Source organism: Gopherus flavomarginatus, chromosome 1, assembly GCF_025201925.1.
Source record: "Gopherus flavomarginatus isolate rGopFla2 chromosome 1, rGopFla2.mat.asm, whole genome shotgun sequence".
Lineage (NCBI taxonomy): Eukaryota > Metazoa > Chordata > Testudines > Testudinidae > Gopherus > Gopherus flavomarginatus.
Window position 1 is genome coordinate 364,653,341 of NC_066617.1, and position 19,231 is coordinate 364,672,571.

Consider the following 19,231-nt stretch of genomic DNA (forward strand, 5'->3'; position numbering starts at 1 on the left):
GAACTGCCTTCTTCCGAGTGAGGTCAGGACAAGGATGTGCCACTGTGAAGAACTGTTCAGTGCCATCACAGACTACCATGCCATCACATGCATTCAACAAACTGGGTATTCACCCATGAAAGCTCATGCTCTAATACGTCTATTAGTCTATAAGGTGCCACAGGACTCTCTGCTGCATTTACAGATTCAGACTAACACGGCTACCCCTCTGATACGTCACAGACTCTGATACATTTACTGACCAGAGACCAGTAAACAATTTATGGTACATGCCTGGATGATAAGAATGTCATTTACACTGATTTTGCCACCAATGTGGGGCTGGCTGTCGAATCAATAGATGAACTGATTGCTGCACTTAAAGCCCTAGAAAGTTCAATGGCAAAAGTTGGCTGGAAAATAACTGGGGTAAAGCCAAAATTCCTCTGGGCAGCAACTTTGAACCCGCTGCAGCCTCTAGCATCTTAGCAGGTGACCGCCCAGTCGAGATTGTCAGTGATTTCACCTACCCTGGTTCTGCTGTAGTTAACATGGGAGACAAAAGTGTCCTCAGTCATGGGGCATTTCAGCAAGAACATCTTTTGCAAATCATAGATCCTTCTACGTAGCAAGAGAAAGCTGAGGCCTTCCAATGCTTTGGTGGTCGGTATCCTGACCTATGGGACGGAAACATGGCCTCTCGCTGTCAAGATAAAGAGAAGTAGGACGCCTTTCAGGTGAAGTACAGATGCTCCCCAACTTATGCAATCGTTCCGTTCCAGAAAGCCTTGCGTAATCTGGATTTTACATAAGTCGGAAACGTATATTGTGCAAACATAAAAAACAAACAATTACGACAAAAATATTGCATTTACCTTAATCCTATTATCCTGGCACACTGAAGGCTGCATTTTGGTGGTGGATGACAATGGGATTAACTTGTATATGAGGAAGGAGAGGAGGAGACAGGTATGATTTCAATGAAATAATAGGGTGAAATAACAGAAATACAATATCACTGAAATAACACGAGACTGAGGCCTGGTCTGCACTGGGGAGAGGGCGGGAATTGACCTAAGATGTGCAACTTCAGCTAGGAGAATGGCGTAGCTGAATTCGATTGATCTTAGGTCGACTTACCTCGCATCTTCACAGCACGTCCACACTAGACACGGTAAACCCACACACCACACTACAGTACTTTGCGTTCCCATACGCTACGCAATATTTTCCGCAATTCAAAATTTTTATTTATGCCTCATGGAACTTTTTGCATAAGGTCGAATTTGCATAAGTCGGGTCTTGCGTAACCCGGGGAGCGTCTGTATTTCCAAATGACTGAAAACATCAAAAGACCGGAATTCAAGCTGAACGAAGAGCTCCGTTTTGTAACTGAATAGGTCCCGTGCTCTCAAATTGAGGTGCGGCTTGGCTGGCGCTTGGACTCTGAAGCCCCCCCCACTCCCTAGGTGACAGAGGGTGAGCTGCACCGTTCAGTCCGCTATTTTCAGCAGGGTAGCATGCGCCCCTGTTGACCTGGGCTGGGAGGCTCGCTGCCGCGGACCATGCACATGGAACCTGAGAGCTCCAGCTGCATTCCACAGTACAGAAGCCCTCCCTTGCCCACTCACATCAGGCCCAGATAGATTTCACTCTCCCTGACAGCGAGCTGGGCTCTCATCTAATGCCGCGTAATGACAGGACAGTAGAAATGGAGATCACAGGGCGGTGAGACTCCATCTAGCCTCTGCTTGACCGGATAAGGGAGGAGCTCTGAATTTTCCTGGCGTGAGAGCAGGGTCACGCTCCAGGCCAGCTTTCCGCTTTCCTCCTTCCCCAGCAGGAGACGGACGACAGCAGATAGGAACAGGCCAAGCAATTCGGATATGAGAACTCACCCCCCCAGAACTCAAACTCAGCCTTGAGCTTGCTTTTTCCCCACAGATTTGGAAAGAACGTGGTTTAACTATTGCGTGGCCTTTCTGAATTTCTAACAGCCCTTTGCCTTTCTGCAGCACGTCCTCCCCCCCCACACCCCACGAGCCCCATGGCACTTGATAAATGTGAACAAACCAAGCTTCAGACACACACACACACACACAGCCTCTGATGTACAGAAGGCTCATTACCCGTGTTTTCTGAATGAGGAAACTGAGGCACAGTACCGTCTCACACCGCATCACTGGCAGAGCCCTGACTAGTTCTCTGACTGCCTGAGTCCCAAGCTGGGGCCAGGCCTACAAGGCTATCCAGCCCTCACGCCTGCCTTTACTCTTCTCCCTCCCCCACCTGCTCTTCCAAATTCTGCCCAGGGCCCAGAACGAAATCATTGAAATACTAGGAATGATGACGTTTCCAACCCAACCAGGAAACACCGCAAAGCTGACGAAAGAGCCACAGAAGCCCAGCTAAAGCCACCTTTATAAAGGCCCACTGAGGGCAAGCAGCAAGCAGGTCAGGACAGCCCAAGGCTGGCCACTGGCCTGTGGGCCCATGCGGTAATCCGCCACTGACCAGATTGATGTATTTAAGCAACAGGCCCCTAGGTGGGGAGGGACAGGACTGGGAAAGGCAGCTGATTGCTGTGAGCAAAGCAGGCTGCGGAACACCTCGGCCAGCTGAGCACAGCCAGGGGATTTTTTACTGGGGCTGCTGGAAGCCGACAGACCCTGGGGTTCTCTCTGGCTCCCACACAGAGAATCACCAGCCCATGCTGCTTACTGGCCCTGCACAATCTCCCTACGGAGGGAGCTGCCATGGAAGAGGCTGCTGCCTACACTGCAGAGGAGACATTAACTGTAAGGAGGATCACACAGCCCCTCTGAAATGCACCCACAGCCACACCATAGGCGGAAGGCAGCAGCCAGCCAGCCCCCAGTGAGAGCAGGAGGGGACTTGCTGGCAAACCCCCAGCGCTAACCAAAAGCAATGTGGAATCTTTCCTGTCCATGGAGAACGGGATGCAGGACTACGGTGGTTATGCTTGTGTGTGTGGCCATGGATTTGCTTGGTAGTTTAATGAGCTCATTAGGCACACGTCCGGGGATGCGCCGTGTTAACGAGCAACTTATTTAGTGGCGGATAATTGAGTGGGGCTTGTTTGATCTTTGCTTGGAAGATAGATGAGTAGTTCAGTTCTGCCCGTGGCCAGGCTGGGATATTAAAGCAATGCCATCGATTTCCTTTCCACGCTGAAGGGAGGCGTGAATTCCGCTCACTCTCGGGTAATGGCCTTTGCTGGCAAAGCCACCCAGTGCTGAGTGATCTACTAGCTCTGTGGGGCAGCGACATGGGGGGGAACCTACCGCGTGGATACCCAAAGATCACTCAGCACCCATGTCCCCAGTCCCAGTCTGGTGCTGCCAGCTCATAAGTGCTGACTCCATGGGTGCTCAAGCACCCACCAAAAATAATAATAATAAATAATAATAATAATAATAATAAAAATAAGGGGTGTTCAGCATCCAGAGGGCTGGATTAATCTTTGGGGGTCCCCCCTGCTGTGCTCATACTCCTCCCCAAGGCCTCACCCCACTTGGCCTCTTCCCCAAGGCCCCGCCCCTTCTCAACCTCTTCCCCATGAGGCTCCCCCAGAGGATTCTGGGGGCCTGGGATCTTGGGCGGCGGGGGGCCCCCGCTTCAGCAGTAATTCGACAGCCGGTGGCCCTTCTGTTCCGGGACCCGCTGCTGAAGTGCCCCGAAGACCCGCGGCAGGGCCCCCTGCCGCCGAATTACCGCCAAAGACCTGGCTGCACTTCAGCGGCGGGTCCCACTTCGGCGGTAATTCACCAGCAGGGGGTCCTTCCGCCCTGGAGTGGAAGGACCCCCCGCCGGCGAAGACCGGGAGCGGAAGAAGCTCCGGGGGCCTGGGCCCTGAAAGAATTTTCCAGGGCCCCCACAACGAGTGAAGGACCCCGCTCCAGGGGCCCCGAAAAACTCTCGTGGGGCCCCTGCAGGGCCTGGGGTAAATTGCCCCTCTTGCCCCCCCCCCCGGCAGCCCTGTTCCCCATGAGGAAGCCCCATCGAGCTGACGCCGAGACTGAGCTGTGGGCAGGGGACGTATGTGGGCACTGAGGGGACTTGGGTCAGAGAACATGCAGGGTGGGGCAGGGCGGCAGTCGTAGCTGGCATGACCCAGAAAACCCAGAGAGCCATCGCCACCTAACAGCAGCACTCAGTGGGATCTGGGGTCTCCTCACGGGCGGATTTAACCCTTACTTGGCCAGACTCAGTTCAGCCTGGCTGAAGACTGGAAGCTGGGCTGGGGCCCTTTGGGGGGGGGGAGGGGAACCATGTGGGGGGAAGCCAGAAGCTTGGACAGCTTGTAGGGGGCAGGTTGCTTGTCATGGGATTAGGGGAGGTTCTGGCAGTGGAGAGGATTTAGCAGAAATTGGAACTACCCAGAAAATGGGAGGAGGGAGGATGTAACAGCCACTGGGGCTGGAATCCAGGCAGGAGCCCCTTGCAAACGGCGCTAGGGGAGTTTGATCGTCCCACGCAGAATCTCTTTACCTGGCTGCGGCTGCTGCAGAACTGTAGCACCCCACTGACCACAACTGGCCTGTGGTGGGCCCCCCAGTGGTGCCCCAGCACCCACTTTGCAGTATGGGCAAGGCAGGCTCCCAAGCCCCAGGTGGAGAACTCCTATGGCAGAGAGATAGAGACTATTCAGCAACTCCCATCCCCCACCTGCCCCCTCCAGCACTGCACTGTATTGTACGCTTCCAAACTCAGGTGCCTCAGCTTAACACAGCCGTTCCTCTCTGAAAGGGAGCTCAGTGCGGGGTGCGTGGCCAGCCAGGTCTTTAATCACAGATTAAACTTCACCCCGGTAACATGACAGTGGATTAATATGGCAGAAACTGCCCATCTCCCTCACCACTCAGCGTAATGAGGCAGGAAAACAACCTGGCGTGTGTTTGTGCGTGTGAGTGACTGAAGTCTCAGTTATCCCATCACACAGGCCCTGTGCCAGAGCCCTACAACCTCTGGTGAGATCCGCCAGCCCTGCCATATTGATGTTCCCACCGCAGCCCTGAGGCAGAAGCCTGAGCATCCTGCTGGGTGAACGTCAGCAAGACAGAGCATCGTGAGTCTCTTGCTGCACAGGCCGGGGTGGGCATTGCAGAGGGCTGTAAGGCAGCGTAGGCGCACCAATCGCTCACACTGGCAGCATGGGGGGAGGGAAGAAGTCCAGGGACAGGTGACGGATGAATCCATGTATCCAAGACAGGCCTGTTGCCTTTGCAGTCTTGCAATAGAAACAGGACCAAGTCTCAGAGCTCCCATCCAGATCCAAACGTCCCCAGATTTCTGATCGGGGTTTTGGTTCAGCCCGTTAGACACCAGGGCCAGCTGCCAGTTTCAGCTCTGGATTTTGAGCTTCCTGACCTCACAAGCAAAAGGCAATTCTTAGATCGAGATGGGCTGTTTTTCTAAAAGCTCAGCTCCAGTTCAAACCGGAATTAATGCAGGGAAGCTCTCTGGCCAGTGTGACACAGGAGGTCAGACAAATCTGTGGAATATTTGAATCCAAGCAGGGATCTGAAGGAGGACTCGGCCGTGGTGTTATGGAAGTTGCCGGGGAATTTTCCCATGGTAGCAGCAGCAGCATATGAGAAAGCGCAAAGATTCTTACGGGAGAAGCAGATGATCTAGGCTGGCATCGCAGGGGCAGTAAACACAGGGGTCAACTGCGTGATAAGACACTGGGGTTGATATGTGACATGGGGACAGATGGAGAAGAGCTTTGAAAGTGAGAATAAGAGTGTGTGTGTATCTGTGTGTGTGTGTGAGAAAGAGAGCATGCAAGAGAGAGATGCCATGGAGAAGGCACCCAGGGGCTGTGCAATGATATAGTGCCACTGCTTGGGGAGGGATGGGTGAAACCTCAGAAAGGTCCAGAAGCTGGAAGAAGCATCCAAGCATATCCACATCCCTTTGGGCTGTGGGCTAGGCTGGTCTCTCTGCAAAGCAGGAACTCTTGTGCTATTTCCACTCCCTCATTATAACTGGGACTTTGCATTTCCGGGGCAAAATGTTCCCCCTCCTTGCCCCTCAACATAACCAATTTCTCCCCTTCATAACCTAACTCAGGACTGGGACAACCTGAGGGTCTTCTATGTTATGTGGAATCACAGTTCTCCTTAAACAGGAGGAGTTCATCAAATCATAACACTACAACCACAGACACACTTCCACTCAGCACATGTTCCAGCTTGGTCTCCTTTGTCTACCAGGAACTCTATATAGCATATGAAGACATCTAGTGGCTGAACTGTAGACTGAAAGGAAACAAACTGCAGTGACTGTGAAATGATTCCATTGGACACACCCCATAACACATGCATGTAATGATGCCCTGAGCTGGCTGCCTATGGGGATTATTCTTGGGGCCTCAGGTGCTGAATGCATGAGCCTCATGGGTCCTTTAGCCAGATGGCTGGGGAAGGAAATCTCCTTTGGCCCAGCAGCTTGATCCTCACAATTAAAAGGGACATGCTTGCACCAGCCTTTGCCAGGTCTCCATCAGACCATCAACCAGCAAGCTGGGTTCCACACCTTGCAGGATCCAGGCCTGCCAGTTCCCAACCCATGTCCTGTCTGAGCCTTAGTGAAAACAAAGCAGCGCAGGGCTGGAAGTGCTGCCTCATTGTCAGTGACTTTCCTTGGCTGGGGTACAGCAAGCACATGTGCTGGGGGAGGATCGGGGGATGCTTGTTTAGAGAAGCTGCAAATAATTAGGTGACACGTTTGAGTGTTTACTATGCTGGCCTGGCCACGTGAGCAGCAGGAGCCTCCTGCCTCGCTGTTTACTCCTTTGGAGATGCTGCCATCAGTTCCAGGACAGAGCTTTGGAGCACGGGTGGCAGATGGTTTAAAGACATATCCCCTCAGAGCAGGTACCAAGAGGGCAGCGGCAGGACGAATGTCTCCCACAAGGCAGGGGCCTTGTGGGGAAGAGACGGCCAGGCTCTGAGATGCAAGGGTACTAGTTGTGACGGTGGCTGCTGAGATATGGAAGCTGCTCCAGGACATGGTTCACACTGGCCTCGCCACAGCTCCCAGATGGGAATGATCTTGGACTGAAGCTGAAGCAGCAATGTAGAGGTAAAAGGCTCCTTTCTCCCTTTACCAGTACCCTCAAGTATCCATAACAACACCTAGCTCTTATCATCAACCCTGTTTTACAAATGGGAAAACTGAGGCACAGAGCAGCTGAGTGATTTGCCCCATGTCGTACACAGAGTCCATGGTGAAGCAGGGACTTGAACTTGTGTCTGCTGACTCCCATGTCTTTGGTCCAACCACTGGACCCTCCTTCCTCCTCTACTCCTGTGGAAACTCAGCAAAAACACACCTGCCCCTAACCTGCTCCCTTTCTCCATACACACTGCTCCATGTCCTGTGAAACGCAAGCCATCATGGCTGGGGTTCTTTCCCTTTCACGACTGTGCACCAGGATCCCCTGTGATATCAGCACTGCCCTGAGAACGGAGGGTGTTAGTGTAGGTCCTACTTAAACAAGGGGTATTTTATTTCACGATAGAATTGTGCGTAAAAACAAAAACGTGAAATACGAAACATGCAAAAGGCAATACTCATCACTAGCAAGGTGTAACTAACCAGAAGAACGACTTAGCTAGGGACGTGACAGGTTTCTAGATCACTTGGAGTCCTTAAATCAAGACTAGATGTCTTTCTAAAAATGATCCTTAGGCTTGGAAGGATTAGATTATTATCAGTAAATGTCAGCAAACGTTGATTTCACTAAACACACACAAACAGAGGGGAAACATATTTCCATCGATCGTCGAAATGTGCAGCTAGGCAAAGGAAGAAGAATGCTGCTTGAGAACTTAGCATCTGATTGAAGGATATCTACTTTGTATATTTTGACATGTGATGCTGACAATTTGTGTTTTAACGTTTATAAAGCTTTACAATTTTACACGTCATTAAATAATTATTGTCTGACTTCCGCTCCCCTTCAATGTCTGACCTCCCATAGTTCCCCACGACTGCGAAAATGTAAAAATCCATTATTTTTTAAAAAGCTTAAAACGAAACATCAATTTGATCAGCATAAATTACATAAAAACCAAACTGAATTAAGCAAAGCCTGTCCATAGGCCTTTAGAAACAGAGTGCAGCATAGCGCCCTCTAGTGCACGCTGCCGGCTGTCACCAGAAGTGGGTTAGAGAAAGGCGTGGAGATGGGCAGCGTTCAGACACTGAATCTAGTTGCATCCAGATTCACTGAGAGCCGAGATGTCCTGCTTCCTGCTTGTCATAAACAGATAGTTAAAGGTTAATGTCTCTTTAACCTGTAAAGGGTTAACAAACAGGGAACCAAACACCTGACCAGAGGACCAATCAGGAAACAAGATACTTTCAAATCTCGGTGGAGGGAAGCCTTTGTTTGTGTTTGTTGGGTTTTGCTTTGTTCTCTCTGAGTCCTGGAAGGGACTAGACATGCAACCAGGTTTCTTGCCAATCTCCCTGCTACAGTCTCGTATATATTCAGAATAGTGAGTATTTAGTAAGAAAGGCGGTTATAGTCTTTTGATTGTTTTCTGTATTTGCAAATGTGTATTTGGCTGGAAGTATTTTAAATTGTATTTCTGCTGGAGGAGGCTTTTTCTCCAGTTTCTATAAGCTGACAGACCCTGTAACTTTAACCATCTAAATTACAGAGATAACTTTTACCTTATTCTTTCTTTTTTTATTAAAAGTTTTGTTTTTAAGACCTGTTTGATTTTTTCCCCTTGTTGAGGCTCAAGGGAATTGAGTCTGTACTTAACAGGGAAGGGGAAGGGAAGGGAGAAGGGGGAATCCCTTTGTTTTAAGATTCAAGGAGTTTGATTCACGGTAATCTTCCAGGGTAACCCAGGGAGGCGAGGTCTGGGAGAGGCAACGGTGAGGAAAGGGGTTTACTTTCCTTGTGTTAAGATCCAGGGGGTCTGGGTCTTGGGGGTCCCCAGGGAAGGTTTTGGGGGGACCAGAGTGTATCAGGCACTGGAATTCCTGATTGGTGGCAGCTTATCAGATCTAAGCAGGTAATTAAGCTTAGAGGAATTCATGCTGGTACCCCAACTTTTGGACTCTAAGGTTCAGATTGGGGAAAGATACCATGACACTGCTGTTTAGTGGCCAGAGATAATCTCGAGAAAGACGGCAGGCCTCAATTTACTACCCCCCATCCTCAGGCTTTCAGCAGTAAGATACCAACGCCCCCCTTCTCCTGTGGGATTGCCAGGGAGGCGCCAGAAGCATGTGAAGATAAAGCACCGCGAGCAATGAACATTACTGCGCAGCATGGGACCTGCCTCTGAAATCATTAAGAACATTAATTGTATGGCGCACTTGGGGGATATGCCACGCTTTTGTAGACGCGGAGGTCTGGCTAACTGGGGGGCCAGTTTTCGGACCTTTTACCCATGGAGTTTACTAAATCCACCTCCAATTTAGGCACTGGTCCTGCCATAAGATCCCTGCTCCCACCAGGGTCTTTTCACATAGGATCTCATTCCAGGATCGGGGCCTTAGTTTGTAAGATCTAAGGGTAGATTGTTTCCTCTGTGTGTCTGTACAATACATAGCACAATGGCACCCCGAGATATGACACAGTGGTCCAGGGAACCCCTCAGAATTTAAGGCCAGACGGAACAATTACGAAAGTCTGCTTTGCCCTTCAGCATCATGCAAGGCCAGAGATCTCCCCCTAGTCATTCCCGCACTGAGCCCTAGGCAGTTAGTTCCCTGTCCCACCCAGACTCGGCTGGAGTAGAATTAAGAGCCAAGCTTCAGGTCCGCAGGTTTTAGCAGGTGAGCTACAAGCGTGATGCTCTCAGGGCAGCCCTAGAGTTCAAAGGCGCTTGGAAATCCAGGAACTTCTCCATGCGGGAAAGATTATGGAAATGTCAAATACTGGTTAAGCATTTGCTTCTCAAGGGATCCCAGCACTGGTCAAGTTTCATAACTAAGCATATCCATGGCCATGCCCCTTTGAAATGACATTCCCAGGCACACCTGTGCCTTGTAATTTAGGGAAATATCAAGACCAAAACATGAATTAAGCTGCCCCAAATCAACAGAACCCTCCAGAGTCTGGCTTCTTTATAATTTCCATGCTTGTTCTCTGCAGGATACAGGCTGATTTTAATCATGGACATTTTAATACCCCTCAAAGCTTAAAAAAAACAAGAGTCTAAGGGATTTGATTCTAAAACTTTGCACGTTAGAGGAAATGCACCCTGAAAATTAAAGGAAAAAGAGAGAGCGAGAGAGATTTGTCAATTTAATCCAATCCTAGCCGGCCTGTCAGGCATGCAGTACGAGAAAGAAGCTGCACATGGGCGGGTCTAACATAATATCACTTCTCCCCGCGCTGCTATTCCTGCTGCCAGAGGCTGGGCAGTCGTAGCAGCAGTTTCCCTGCATTCGGTAAGGCTTGTTTTTCCGTTCTCCTGCCAACGGACGGCATTTCCAGACCCACCCAGAGGAGAGATCTCTAGGGCATCGTTCACCCAGTCACATTACAAATGTTAATTAAGCCTCAAATCCCACCCGGGAGGATAGGTCAGGGTTAATATTCCTATTCTGCTGGTAGGGCAACTGAGGCATGGAGTACTTAGAAAGGAAATCCAATAGGTGGTGTGCTCTTCTGACAGTCCCAGCCCAAGTGACTTGCCAAGAGGCGGGAATAGAGCCCCGGAGTCCTGACTTGTGACCCCCCCAAACACTGCTAAGGCAGAATCCACAGCAGCCGCAGGGTGCACCACGGCCTACAAGCTCCATTCCAGGCCGCTTGACGTCAGGCCCAGCAAGCCTCTCTCTCCGTTCTCATATCAAATCCGCTTCCCAGGGTAGACTCACAACAGACAGGCTGCTGCGTTTGTATGGTGTTCTTAGCACAGACCCTCCCTAGAGAGTAAAACCGAGCTCTTTACAGGGAAAGAGTTAGCCGGAGAATGGGTCAGGAAATCAGAGGGTCTGCCGGGGTGTCCCATCTGACTCCACAAGCACCTATTGCTTTCCAGGGGCCCCGACGCAGCAGCCTGCGTGTGCCTGTGGATGCGCACCCATGCACGTGTGATTGTATGTACATGACGAGGGGAGTCTGGTAGGATATGTCAAATTTGTAATCTATTTGTGTGTGTGTGCGCACGCGTGTGTGAGAGAGAGAGAGCGAGCGTGCATCTACAACACATGAAATTGTATGTACATGATGGGGGCCTGTGTGCTGGAATGTCACTTTCTTTATCTATTCCTCTCTGATTGTATGTACATGATGGGTGGAAGCATGGAGGGACATATCAATTTCATGATCTACTCCTGGGCACGTGAGCACAAACCGGAGCTGTGCCCAGGGGTGAGACTGGGGAGAGAGGGCAGGTGTCCAGTTCACTCCTGTGTCACTGCTGCATTGCGTTTGACTGATCCCTGGGGTCCTCTAGACGCGAGATCGGCAGCCAGAGGCACCCAACGCTCTGCCAGGCACAGCGATTACCAAAGCCAGTTTGCAGGCAGCCAGCAGGACAGCGTCATCACCACAAGGACTGGCTGCAGGAAACAGCTCCTTTCTTCTTGGGCCTGGTGCAAGGGTTATTCCGGCAGGGGTGAGGAGGAAACCTGGTGACTATGGGTGTGCAAAGAGCTAGCACAAGGCCTGAGGGCTCAGCAAGGCTGCAGTGGCACCTGGGGTTTGATTTCTCCATGCAGGGCTCAAAGTCAGGCAGGATTTCAGTGGGCCCTAAATTGTAATTTTCCCCTTCCCATCTCTGCCTGCTCCAGTTCATCCCAAACACAGCTGGGCCAATCCCCTCCTGCTGCCATCACAGTCTCTCTACTGACGTCCCTTTGCTGTCTGCATTATACTGAGCCTTCTCCAATCCCCCCATCCCTGCCTACACCTCCTCCTCTACACCCAGCCCTTTCCTCTCCCTGCTCCCTTCTGTCCCCCGGACTCCACCTGAGACGTTCTGTTCCCTCACCCCCTGCCCATGTGGCCGGAACACCCTGCCACGCTCAGCAGCAAAGAACAACTCAGGCTGAGTGCAGTGTAGATCATGGAGAAACAACAAGAACGAACAAAAGTCAAGTCTCCAGGAGAGAGCGCAGAGTGTGTGTGCATGTGAGTGAGTGAGTGAGTCTGCAGGGGCTCAGAGAATGAGAAAACCAGTCACACGCCTTCTGCACACAGGCAGAGGCCTTAGAAATGTAAAGGCCCCGTTTGCAGAAACCAAAAGGCATCGTAGTCCTGTGGGGACGAGCACCCCAGATATTTATCAGATCCGTTCATATTTTGCTTTACTCTCTGCTAGGATGGTATAGAGAGACCCGTTGCACTTTCTGGCTCTCCTGCTCCTAGCACACAGCTCCTCAGCTCAGGTGCAGAGGAGATTTGGGCTGGGATTCCCAGGGGAGCCTACCGGTTGAAAGTCAGCGGGAGTGAAAATGCCAGCTCCGGGTGTAGGTTACATACCAGCTGCTGGCCGTGATCCCAGCAGGAATGAAACACTCCCTGCAACAGGAGTGAGACTGGAACTTGTGAGCTAACTTGGGGATCTAAGCTGTGTGGGGAGAGCGTTTCTCACCCCGGACAAGCTGTGAATTGCATGTGAAAAGAACAGCATAATTAAAGAGGTGCTGTGGAGCCTCTTGGCGGTGCCAGCTGGCAGCTAGAGACCCAGCTGAAAGGAAAGCAGCTTGAGCAGACAGTTCTCCACATGTGGCCAGGCAAGTCGCACCTCCGCTAAGGCACAGTCCCATCCCTGGGAGGCATTTACAGGCCCCCATAACCCAATGTGTTTTTCTTCACAGCCCCTTGGGAGGGGCAGCGTGGTGTCCCCACCCCCATAGCCCAGATGGGGAACTGAGGCACAGGCAGCATAGGCCACTTGACAAAGATATCAAGGTGCCTGCAAAGAGGCATCTACGGGGGATTTTCCCAAGCCCATCAGCCCCACTGGCCACCTGGCCCTCAGCAACTTGCCCAGGGTCATGCAGGGCATCTGTGGCAGAGGTGGGAATTGAACACTGGTCTCCCAAGTCCCAGGTTGGCACCATCACTGGGCCAGCCTTCCACGCTGTGGGCAGCAGGGAAACCAGGGCTCTGGCTCTCTTGTGTGTCGATCACCAGGGCAGCATCTGCCCTTGCCTGCTTCTCCTCCACCAGGCACGCGGAGCTTGCCAGAGCTTTTCTGCTGGGTGGGCTCCGTTTAGGGCAGCAGAGGCCCTGGTAGCAGGGGGATGTGGGAGTCCTGGTGCCAGGAGGCAGAGAGGCACATGGCCTCCAAAGACAGATTGGGCAGATCTCAGGGGATGCATGAGCTCTGTGGGCTCCCTCTGCTTGCTCCCGGAGGGCAGGGATGGGCCTGCCCCAGTAGAAGGGGGGCCGCCTGCTGCTGAGTGCCCTCGGAGACCCATCTGAGAGGACTGAGCAGGGACGAAACCTGCCATGTCCTTGGAAAATCCAATAGGTTTCTCTACAAGTTGCTCCTGACACCTCAGGCTGGACAGGGCTCCTCTAGAAATGACGGGGACATTTGCTCCTCTAGGGTTCTAGGCAGGGCTGGAACTGGTCCCTGGGAGAGGGGATGCCAAACAGCCCCCCCTTACTACCTAAGAACATCAGAATGGTCTTACTGGGTCAGCCCAATGGTCCATCTAGCCCAGTGTCCTGTCTTCCAACAACGGCCGGTGCCAGGTGCATCAAAGGGAAAGACCAGAACAGGGCAATTATCGAGTGATCCATCCCCTGTCATCCAGCCCCAGTTTCTGGCAGTCAGAGATTAGAGACACCCAGAGCATGGGGTTGCATCTCTGCCCATCTTGGCTAATAGCCATCGATGGACCTGTCCTTCAGGGACTTATCTCATTTTTATAACCCAGTGATAGTTTTGGCCTTCACAACATCCCCTGGCAATGAGTTCCACGGGTTGGCTGTGTGTTGTGTGAAGAAATACTGCCTTTGGTTTCTTTTAAACCTGCACCGATTCATTTCATTGGGTGACCCCTGGTTCCTGTGTTATGTGAAGGGGTAAATAGCACTTCCTATTCACTGTCTCCACCCCATTAATGGTTTTATGGACCTCAATCATATCCCCACTTCGTGGTCTCTTTTCCAAACGCGCGCACACACACACTGGGTAAAGTGCCGCACCTCCCCCTCCCCCACACAGTGGGTACAGCACTGCCCCCACCCCCCCACACTGGGTACAGCGCCGCCCCCCACACACACACACTGGTACAGCGCCGGCCCTCCAACCCCCCCCACACACACACTGGGTAAAGCGCCACCCCACACACACACACTGGGTACAGCGCCGCCCCCCCACACACACACTGGTACAGCGCCGGCCCTCCACCCCCCCACACACACACACACTGGGAAAAGCGCTGCCCCACACACACACACTGGGTACAGCGCCACCCCCCCCCCCACACACACACTGGGTAAAGCCGCCACCTCACACACACACACACACACACACACTGGGTACAGCGCCGCCCCCCCCCACACACACACACTGGGTACAGCGCCGGCCCTCCACACACACTCCCACACACACTGGGTACAGCGCCACCCCCCCACACACACATACACTGGGTACAGCGCCGGCCCTCCACACACACCCCCACACACACTGGGTACAGCGCCACGCCCCCCACACACACACACACTGGGTACAGCGCCAGCCCTCCACACACACACCCCCACACACTGGGTACAGCGCCACCCACCCACACACACACACACACACACTGGATACAGCGCCGCCCCCCCCCCCCACACACACACACACTGGGTAAAGCGCCACCCCACACACACACACTGGGTACAGCGCCGGCCCTCCACGCCCCCACACACACACACTGGGTAAAGCGCCGGCCCTCCACCCACCCCCCCACACACACACACTGGGTACAGCGCCGGCCCTCCACCCCCCCACACACACACACTGGGTAAAGCGCCGGCCCTCCACCCACCCCCCCCACACACACACACTGGGTAAAGCGCCACCCCACACACACACACTGGGTACAGCGCCGGCCCTCCACCCCCCCCCACACACACACTGGGTAAAGCGCCACCCCACACACACACACACTGGGTACAGCACCAGCCCCCCCAAACACACACACACTGGGTACAGTGCTGCCCCTCCACCCCCACACACACACACTGGGTACAGCGTCACCCCTCCACCTCCACACACACTGGGTATAGCGCCGCGCTCACCACCATGCACACTGGGTACAGCTCAGCCCACCCAGCCCCCCACACACAGGGTACAGCACCACCACCACCACCCTACACACACTGGGTACTGCGCCGCCCCTCCCCCCCACACACACACTGGGTACAGCACCGCCCCTCCACCCACCCCCACACTGGGTACAGTGCCGCCTCTCCCCCCCACACACACACTGGGGACAGCCCCGACCCCCACACACACACACTGGGGACAGCACCGCCCCTCCACCCCCACACACACTGGGTACAGTGCCGCCTCTCCCCCACACACACACACACTGGGGACAGCACCGCCCCTCCACCCCCACACACACACACTGGGGACAGCACCGCCCCTCCACCCCCACACACACACACTGGGGACAGCGTCGCCCCTCCACCCCCACACACACTGGGTATAGCGCCGCGCTCACCACCATGCACACTGGGTACAGCTCAGCCCACCCAGCCCCCCACACACAGGGTACAGCACCACCACCACCACCCTACACACACTGGGTACTGCGCCGCCCCTCCCCCCCACACACACACTGGGTACAGCACCGCCCCTCCACCCACCCCCACACTGGGTACAGTGCCGTCTCTCCCCCCCACACACACACTGGGGACAGCACCGCCCCTCCACCCACACACACACTGGGTACAGTGCCGCCTCTCCCCCCCACACACACACTGGGGACAGCCCCAACCCCCACACACACACACTGGGGACAGCACCGCCCCTCCGCCCCCACACACACTGGGTACAGTGCTGCGCTTACCCCCATGCACACTGGGTACAGCTCAGCCCACCCCCACACACACACACTGGGTACAGCACCACCACCACCACCCTTCACACACTGGGTACAGCTCAGCCCACCCCCCCACACACACACTGGGTACAGCACCACCACCACCACCCTACACACACTGGGTACAGCACCGTCCCTCCCCCTCACACACACACATTGGGTACAGTGCTGCCCCTCCCCACACACACACTGGGTACAGCACTACCCCACACACACACACTGGGTACAGTGCTGCACCTCCACCCACCCACCCCCACACTGGGTACAGTGCCACGCTCACCCCCATGCACACTGGGTACAGCTCAGCCCACCCACCCTCCCACAGACACTGGGTATAGCTCTGCCCTACACACACACACTGGGTACAGCGCCCCCCGCCACACACACACTGGGTACAGCACCCCCGGCCACACACACACTGGGTACAGTACCGCGCTCACCTCCACACACACTGGGTACAGCTCAGCCCACCCTCCCACACACACATGGGGTACAGCACCACCACCACCCCACACACACTAGGTACAGCATCACCACCCCCGACACACACAGGGTAAAGTGCCCCCCCCCACACACACACACAGGGTACAGCGCTGCTCCCTCCCCCACCCCCAACATACACTGGGTACAGCGCCACCCATACACGCACACACAAACACACACACAGACTGGGTACAGTGCACTCCGCCCCAAACACTGGGTACACACACACACACACACACAGACTGGGTACAGCGCCACCCTCCCAAACACTGGGTACAGCGCCACCCACACACATACACACACACTGGGTACAGCGCCACCCCCCCCAAACACTGGGTACAGCTCCGCCCGCCTTCCCCCCCACACACACTAGGTACAGCACCGCCCCCCTCACACACACACTGGGTACAGCACCGCCCCCCCAAACACTGGGTACAGCACCGCCCCCCTCACACACACACTGGGTACAGCACCGCCCCCCCCACACTGGGTACAGCACCACCCCCACACACACACTGGGTACAGCTCCGCCCCCCCCCCCCACACACACAGGGTACAGCAGCGCCCCCCCAAACACTGGGTACAGCACCGCCCCCCACACACACACTGGGTACAGCTCCGCCCCCCCCAAACACTGGGTACAGCACCGCCCCCCTCACACACACACTGGGTACAGCACCGCCCCCCCAAACACTGGGTACAGCTCCGTCCCCTACCCCCCCACACACACTGGGTACAGCACCGCCCCCCACACACACACACTGGGTACAGCACCGCCCCCCCAAACACTGGGTACAGCTCCGTCCCCTACCCCCCCACACACACTGGGTACAGCACTGCCCCCACACACACACTGGGTAGAGCGCCGCCCCCCCCACAGACAAATTGGGCATGGTGCCACCCCCCACCGCACAAACACAGTGGATATGGCACCAACCCCCCCCCACACACACATTAGGTACAGCTCCCCCCCACACACACACACTGGGTACAGTACCGTGCTCACTCCCACCCACACACACAGTGGGTATGGCGCCGCCCCCCCCCCCCAGACAAATTGGGTATGTTGCAGCCTCCCCACCCCACAAACACAGTGGATATGCCCCCCCCCACACACACACACACACTGGGTACAGTACTGCCCCGCCAGATGCTGGGTATGGCGCTTCCCCTTACAAACACACACTGGGTGTGGCACCTTCCCCTCCATACACACTGAGTACGACACTCCCCCCACACACACACTGAGTACAGCACCTCCCCCCCTACACACACTGACACACTGGAGTTTGGGGTAGCCTCCCCCCTGAGTAATTCAGCATATCTGGGAATGACCCTGGGGTCACTGCCCTAGGGGACCTGAGCCCCACTGTTGCAGCCTTCCTGGGGTCCAGCTCCAGCAGTAGCAGGGCAGGGGTCTCTGTGTCCCCTAACAGGAGAGGTTACCCCCAGTCTCCCTCAGGCACTGAGGCCTCCAGTGGCCAAGTCATTCTGAACTGATAACGTATATAGGCCAATATATAGGCCACCGTCCCCCACTGGATGGAATCAGAACTGCTCAAGTGCGTGTCACTCCCCCTATACTGCGAATGGCCACTGGAGAGTCTCCTTTAGATTAAGCACTAGAGGGAAAGAAGACCTGAGTTCTAGTCCTGTGGCCCCGTGGAGGTCAGAATGGCCATGATGCAGATCCGCGACCTCACAGCTGGATTTGTTAATAGCTGTGTTCCTTTGCTGAGTTCCTGAGGTGTTTGGACCCTAACACCCATCCCCTCCTTGTGTGTGGCCATGGAAGGGGTTACAAGAGACATCCCAGCCTGACTGGCCCTGCACAGACTCGAGTCAGCTACATGAGGGTAGAGGAAGCCCAGCTGCTTAGGCAGGCCGGAAGGGGAGTGAGATGGTCCCTTAAGTACCCTGGGCATAAATGATTCAGTCCACAGAGCAGTGCCGCAGGGAGAGAGGCAGGGAGCACCAGCAGAGTTTGGTTCTTCTCAGAACAATAACCTCCGTGACTCAGTTTCCCCAGGTGCACTGGCACTTTCCTCATGGGGGAGGGGACGGTTGGGCAGCTGAACTTGTCCCAGCTTGGTCTCCAGTGGAGGACAGAGACAAGCCACCTGAGCTGAGCTGCCTTGGAGGAACATATGGGAAGAGATGGTCCCTTAAGTATCTGGGGCCTAAATGATAATCACACACAGTGGTGCAGAAGGAGGATCCCGGTGAAAGGGAAACCTGTCAGGAGAGGAATCCTGCTCAGTCCCTTAGCTCAGTGACTACAAAGCATCAGACAGCCTTAACCCTTTCCCTTCCATGGTTGGAAGGACTGTGTGTGTTTGTGTACGTATGCACACGGGCAGCCTAAAGTAGCAAAGATAACCCCGTGTTAGCAAAGGTTTTAAGAGCAACGCAACCATCTGATCTCACACAACGTTCTTGACTCACGGGAAACTGAAAGAGTTTTTCAGAGCTCATGCACTTCTCATTGCTGACAAGTTCTTCCGGTTCCTGGAAACATACCGCTATCCATAGTGTATGTGTGCGCCCGCATCCAGGCCAGTACCAACGCCCTCTGCTGGATGGACTCACAACTGCTCCAGTGCGTGTCTTAGGCCCTATACTGCTAACAGCGAAAGGGGAATCTCCAGTCTACCCCTTTTTATTTCAAACACAAGGGGGGGGGGACTTTCAAAGGCACTTCCATTTGTGGCTT

At 54.3% G+C, this 19,231-nt stretch overlaps 1 protein-coding gene across 4 annotated transcripts in view; it reads right to left on the bottom strand.

The window, feature by feature from the left end:
* Window positions 1-19,231, bottom strand: part of ARRB1 (arrestin beta 1) — a 192,346-nt gene that overhangs the window by 169,684 nt on the left and 3,431 nt on the right. The gene's annotated exons all lie outside the window — the stretch shown is intronic.